General features: G+C 45.1%; 1 protein-coding gene across 1 annotated transcript in view; it reads left to right on the top strand.

Annotated features, from left to right (window-relative positions):
- Positions 1-218: 218 nt before the first annotated feature.
- Positions 219-7,254, top strand: part of LOC107096487 (brain-specific angiogenesis inhibitor 1-like) — a 218,576-nt gene continuing 211,540 nt past the window's right edge. The window contains exon 1 of the mRNA XM_015393149.1: positions 219-714. The gene's annotated coding sequence lies outside the window, so the exon portion shown is untranslated. The remainder of the gene's footprint in view (positions 715-7,254) is intronic.

The following is a 7,254-nucleotide window of genomic DNA, read 5'->3' on the forward strand; positions in this document are numbered from 1 at the left end:
ATATATATATATATATTATCCCCCTCCTCTTTCTAGCAGCATGGTTTATTTTGAAGGATTTGCCTGGAAGTCATTCCGGTGGAATTCGGCTCTCTTGATAGCAGCGCGAGCCCCGGGCTTCCAAATAAGGAATTTGGCTCTCGCCGCGCGGACACACGGACGGACAGGGACGCTCCAGAGCCGCGAGCGGCTGACGGCGCTTCGCGAGACGGGCGCGAGCTTCCCTTTGATCTGCGGCTCCGAAGCGGCTCCTTCATTCACCTGGCAGCGCGCGGCGTGCGGAGAGGATCTCCAATTTGGAAAATCACTTAACTTTTTTTAGACAAAACTGGAAGGATTTCTGGGATTCCAAACAAAATATATATAAATGAAAAATAAACAGAGCAAAAAGCAGCAAATAAAGGAAGAAAGTGAAGAGAAAGGCGGATGTTTGACTGTGGAATGAGGGAAGTTTGATGCTGGAGCAGTGTCTGAACACCAGGAGGAACCTCTGTGGATTTTCTGATTCCGTTTTACGCACCAGGAGCGCAGCAAGCGGACAGCCTGGACTGCTGACATCTCCCTGCCCTCCGCAGCCCTCACAGCCCCGCACCTGTTCTGCTGCATTTCCAGAGTCCAGGGCGTTTTGTGGACTTACCGCAGGACTTCCTGTGCTGGATTTGGTGAAAGCATCGCCCGCTGCCATGCTCCGGACGGACTGCTGACCAACTCAAGGTAAATTCCTGCCTTTATTAGAGCGCTTTACTGTCAGCTGCTCATCTCAAAGTTTTCTGTTTGTTTGAGCAATGAAACACATTCGGCTAAAGGAACAAACAGGTGAGATGTTGAAGCCTTGGATCATCGGCTGGTTGGCAGGTCAGGGAACAGCAGCTCACACGCCCAGGAGGCGCAGCGCGGCGCGGTGCGGTGCGCGGCGCGGCGCGGCGCGGCGCTTCTCCCCGGGGATGCGGTGTCCCCAAACCAAACCTGCTCACCAACATGGCAGCTCAGCCGCTGTTTTTTATATTCTTACTGAAAATGAACAAGAGCAGTAAAAAAGTGACCTGATCTCTGCGCACAATTGGTCCACAAGCTTCACCCTGTTTACCTAAACTGATTAGATGCTTCCTTCAGTAGGGGGATAGCCTACTTACTATAAAAATATTCATGTTTATCTAAATAAACATTTAAAAACACATTAAGTTATTTTTTTATTTAAAAAGCGGCGCAAGACCAATTCATCCACTCTGCTCCGCGTGTCATCATTTCTACACTAATTCACTCTTTAAACTATCAGATTATTTATCTGTATATTTGTTCAGAAGAAGAAAAGCTTGATTGTGTCAAAGCTGCTTCCAGGAAATCCTCCTCCAGACATCCTGCATGCTGAAGCCATGGAGAGGATCGCTCCTCCTGGAGGAGGACATGGATGGAGCGGCTGTGGCGCACCGCCTGCCTCCAGCTGACGGCCTGCCTCCAAGGAGACCCCATCCTCACAGAAGGAGTGTCACTCTGTCTCCTTCTGCTCCCAGGAGCCTCCTTCATGTCTGCAGGCTGTGGACTCAGAACCTGGACTGGATGGAGGTCTGCTTCCAATGGAAGAGCCGTCCATTCCTTCTCCATTAGAAAAGGAAAGGTCAATATTTCACGCTCTAAGGTTTTAGGAGATCCAGATCAGCCTGTTGGGGGCGCTAGAGAACAGACATCCCTTCATCCCTTCTAGAAGATGAAAGCCTCAGCTTCATTGGGCCACAGCCTGAATGAACAAAGAGTGGACGGTTTGAAGAAGGACTCTGGTTGTTTCCTGTCCGATCAGCAAACCCAGGAACAGAGATCAGCCTCAGCTTTGAAGACTCTGCGTTTTGTTCTGGTTTTTGGTTTTCGTGTTCGCATGAAGCTCCTGCTGACGGTGGCCTAAAGAAAAACAACAGCTCTGTTGGTTAATTACTCCCAGAGTTTTATAGAAGTGAGCTGATAAACACAGCTTAGGTCTGAAACCGTCCACAGCTCAGGTTTCTATTTTATATAAATGTTGCTGCAATTTATCCATAAATATACATTTGTCAGCAGTGTGTGTATTTTTGTTGCAGCTGATTTCCATTGATAGCTGATTAACAGAAACCTCTAAAACCTGCAGGACTGCGGCCCTCAGGGACCCACTTTATAGATGCCTGCTTTAGTGGAAAACAGCAACAGGTGGGGGAGGAGCAGCATTCAGTGGTCCAGTCAGAAAACAGACTTAGACCACTTTATTTATTACACCAGGGGCAATTCTTTTGAGCAGTACAGGAGAAAAACAAATAAATAGAAATAAAATGATAAAAATAAAACGTGAAAGGGAGATTGAGGACCAGAATTAATAATAATAAAAATGCACAGAAAGATAGTGAAAAGATAACACAGTTATCTTTTTAAGATCTTTAAAAATCTTTTTAAGATTTAGTCTGACTCCAGGATTGTGAATAATCTCTTTAAATGTTGGGAGCTCCAGGATGGACATTTTCAGCAGCTTTCAGTGTTAAATTCTGCCAAAAATAAGCAGGAGTTTAGAATAAAACATATTCTGTCAGGAGTTGTAATTATCTTGTCAAAAAAACACTTTTTAAAAGACGTTGATAGTTTAGAAAGCCAGCATGTAGCTGCTAATGGTGGATAATCAGAGAGTATTTTCCGCGTCACGCTCCTGCAGAGAAGCAGAGGATGGAAGGAGGTGGATAAACCTGGAGTCCTTCCTTCAGAGACATGAAGACACATGTTGACCATTAGGCAGCTGCTGGAAATGCTCCTAAAGGAAAGGGAATGTTTTCAGGCCTGCCTGGGTCCAGGTAGTGCATGTTAGCAGCCGGCTGCTTTATCTCCAGGAGGAGAGCAGATAAGAGAAGGAAAGTCACCAGCGGAGTCCTGACAGGCTCTGCTGGCTGCGAGTCGCAGCGATGAGACGTAACTCTGGCCTTTTCAGGGCCACTCATGCATGTTTCTTTAACCTACTTGTCCTCTCTGGTTTCGGAGCCACATCCTCCCGCAGCGTTGGAAAACGCCGAGCCGCTGCCCCCCCCCGTCCTCCCATAGCTCCATGGCCACGGCGTCCAAGGCTGCCAGCTGTCAAAGATGCTCCTACGTGAATTAGTACGATCAGAGAGAGCAGAGCAGACAGCGAGGGGAAGGAGGCTCCTTACCCATCATGCTTTGGGGTAAAAGGCCAGCAGTCGGTCTCAGCAGTCAGGAGCTTTGAGGGGAAAACCTGCAGAGACCTCATGTCTGAAACATCCGCCTGCAGTCATCCAATGGGAGGCTTCCTCAGGTCCAGTGGAACTACTGGTGTCTTTCCTTTGGGACGGTGCTGAATGCGGCCTGGTGGGCGGAGTCAGGGAATTTATTCCTGCAAAAAGTGACCAAAGCTGCTGGCCTGTTAGCGTCGTTTAGCAATGACTGACACTGATGGCCGCTGCACATCAAACCATCCCCGTCTCATTGGACGTTTGGTCATCATGGTAAAGCTTCAGATGAACAGGAAGTCTACAAACTGAAGGAACATGTTGCTGCTCACTGATAGGGTTAGGGTTAGGGTTAGCCTAACCCTAACCCTGATAGCTGATAGCTGCGGCTCTGACCGCTTCAGGGCTCCTGTTGCTAAGGCATAAAGCTGTGCTCCTATCAGCTCTTTGATGTGGACACGGTCAGAGCGTGTGAGCAGGAACAAAGCAGCCGCTGATGGTCTGAGATGTTTACCAGCAGGAAACGCGTCCTCCTCTGCAGCAGATCGGCTTTTCCCGACATCCAGGCTGGATTTTCTGTGGGTCAGACTGTGACTCTGTATGAATAACAAGCGACGCTGCGGAGGATCACATCAGTAGAGCCTAAATCCATAAACGCCAAACTTTAGAGATTCATGGTTTAAAACTGTGGAGCAGCTGTGGGAAAATAACAGGGGAAGCATTTCTGGAAGTTTCTGTTCAATGAAAAAACAGCTGCAAGACATTTTATAGAGAATTATTAACATTAAAAAGAACTTTTGGAGAAAGTTATGTCAGATTTAAAAGCGTTTAGAGGCGTCGTCTCCTCGGCCATCATTAAGCTTACAGGCTGTTGCTTGTTTGGTGTGAATGAAGGGAAATGATTGGTGCAGTTTACTGTTTTCATTTAAGCTGAATAGATCAGAATAGTTTATTATTAAGCAAAGATAGAGGCTGCTGTCATCAATAAGCTCTGTCCAGCTCAGTGAGGTTTGGGTTGGTAAAACCGTCACTCTATGGCAGCGGTGAGCAATTCCAGTTCCTGGGCGCCGCCATCCTGCAACGTTTACATCCATCCTTGGTCCAACACACCTGAATCAAAAGTTTCCTCCTCAGGATGCAGCCACTTCCTTCAGAGTCCGCTACCTGATCCAGGTGAGTTGAACCAAAGGCACATCTAAAGGTTGCAGGATAGCGTTCCTCAGGAACAGGAACCCACCTCTGGTCTATGGCCTACAGGCCAATGCATCATGGGAAATGATCACCTTCATCAGGGGAGACATGTTTCCTCATCCTCTCCATTTATGCAAATTAGGAAAATAAAATATGTCTCGAGTCATTCGAGTCATTCTGGAGCATCAGTCTGCAGTCCAACATGGAAGCTGGTGTTGACTTTAGGATTTCAGGTCCTTCTTCTGAACATTTCTGAATGTTTCTAAGATCTGGACCCTGATGATCCTTCCTGTGATTCATCGGAGACGCCTTCCTCTCTGGTTGATGTAGGAGCCTTTCATGGCGATAAAGCAGCGCCGTGCAGACGGGCACACGCTGTTTACAGGTGGAATGAACTTTGTTAGGATGCTGTGACTATCCAGATGTGTTTTATTTTTTGTTTTTGGACCTTCAGACGGTAGACAGGCCGCCGCTCTGCGGATCAGACGCGGCTCTGATCTGTATGCTGCAGCTGCTTCATCCGTGTTTTAATGGCAGAATCAATCTGCTACCTGACATTTCCTCAAACCGCCGTGGCCTCAGGCTCCCTGGGATTTCTCATTTTCACATCTTTTTCTGCTTTTAGTGACGCAAACATCTAGTTCTATGTCCCTTCCAGAGCAGATCTGCCTCATAAGTTTCCATTTTTAAACTCTCTGCCTTTTAAACATTTAGTCTGTTCTGAAATAAAGCTGCTCAGCCGGAGCTGCAGCCTTCAGGTGACTTTTAGCACCTCCTGCCAGAAAACCCACGCTGCTCCTACATGCAGAAGAATGAGCTAATAGAGTCTGTGCTGGTTTCAGGCAGGAAAAGGACGCTGTCCTCCATGTTTCTGCTGTTCGGATGGGAGGTGAAGGTCTGTGAATCCAGATCTGTCATTAACAGGATTCTCTGTTCAGCTATTTTTGGCCTCATGGCCGCCGCTCTGAGAGAGAAGCAGAGGAAACACCTTCACACCTCCGTCTGCTCTGAGGAGAGGAGCCACCCCAACTGCAGAGCTGTTTTTAACACACCAGCAGATGTGAGACACGAGGAGCGTTTCCTGGTGCACACGCTCGGCCTGCATTGTTTGAACGGCAGCTTTCACTCAGCAGATGTTTTTATTCATTGTGACTGGATGTAAAGCAGAGAGAAAATATCCAGCAGCACATTAAGCTGCACTTCAGGCCTGGAAACAACATCGATGCATCTTCAGCTTTAAGATGAACAGCTGTGATGAAATACAGACATGAGCAATTAACCCCCCAACACCAACACAGTGCTTTTAAACAGCTAATCATGGATTTATCGGCAGGCAGCTCCTCGATTTTAAAACCGTTCCACATAAATAAACACGCATAAAGTAGATGCATAAAAGCAGGTAGAAATAAATGATCCAGTGAGTCATAAAGATGGAAACCTGTTCGTTTCCATGGTGAAACCTGCAAGTTTTGACCAATGGTTCAAATCCTGTTGCATCAGGAATGAAATCTGACATAAAAAGTCACCATGACTTACTGAGGAAAATCAATCTTTATTTATTCACCTTTTTTATAATTAACCTCTATACTAATTATTGTTTTAATTTGTAAATGTTATTACTTCTATTTAACTGTTTTCATTTCTCTGTACTGTTTTTTTTCCCTTATTTATTTGATTCCTCATGTTTCTTTCTGGTTGCTGATATAAATGAGGAAGAGGAGGTTCTTAAAGGGACACCCTTAAGACTTCAGAGACGCTACAGATAACAAAGATGGCTGCCGTCCATAACAAGAGATATATACGTGTGAATACGAATATTATGATCGTATAATTTGATCACTGCTTACGTTTGTTGATTTTCTGTATTTCATGAGCATTTAACTTATTAAATTATTTATTCTTTTTTTCTATCTTCGGAGCGCCATCATTTATTAGAAATAAAAGTTATTAGAAAACATAAACTCTATTTAAACAAAGGAGTATCTGGATGGAGGCTGATCTATGAGCCTTAATAATTAAAATGTCAACATTGTTTGATAAAAAAAAAATAAAATAAACAATAAAGATTTTTTATGCAGCAGAGCAGCTCAGCATCATCTAGGACTGGTTGGTGGCTCTTTGGAGGAGAACGCCCTGCTAGGGTCAGAGGTCAGAGGTCAGAGGTGAACCTGTAGGAACCAGTCAGAGCCTAAAGCAGACAGTTTGTCGCAGCTCAGGTAGAAAACTCCCCATTTTTATTCGGAATTTGGGGAAACTTTGAGTTTTCTGTTCAGAAACGTTTCCCACTGTGACTGTGAAAAAAACTCAGATGCAACTTTCAAACATTATATTTGAATTAGAAAGACAACATGCTGAGAAAGCTCCCCGAACTGAACTAGAAGGGAAACACGTCGTCTTATTTAGATCCTTTAGATTAAACTGTTAAACATTTAGCTACAGGCTGAGCTGGGATTACAGACCTGATGAACTCATTCCTTCAAGGAAACAGGATGTTAATCTGCTGCTGCAGCAAAATGTTTAAAACATCCAAAGTTTCACATCCAGCCCGTCCATTTTTTTTTCCCAAGCAGCCTCAGTCGTTCTGCTTCTAATGTTTTTTTTTTCAGGAATATGCAAAGACATATTTCAGAGAAGTTCACGGATTTAACCTGCTGCTCCAGCAGATGTAGTCATGGCTCTACTTTCTCTTCATTCATTCATTCATGAAGCTTCACTCATGGTTACCGTCCTCCAGGTGGATAGTAACTCAGAGTTTGTTAAACCTCATGTGTGGATTATCCTCACATGGGACAGATTATCTTGGTTTCAGGAATACCGTGGCCAAAAGGTGCAAAGGCACTGCAAATACATAAACATGCTGTAAATAAAA

This window comes from Cyprinodon variegatus, unplaced genomic scaffold (assembly GCF_000732505.1).
Source record: "Cyprinodon variegatus isolate N-32 unplaced genomic scaffold, C_variegatus-1.0 Scaffold627, whole genome shotgun sequence".
Lineage (NCBI taxonomy): Eukaryota > Metazoa > Chordata > Actinopteri > Cyprinodontiformes > Cyprinodontidae > Cyprinodon > Cyprinodon variegatus.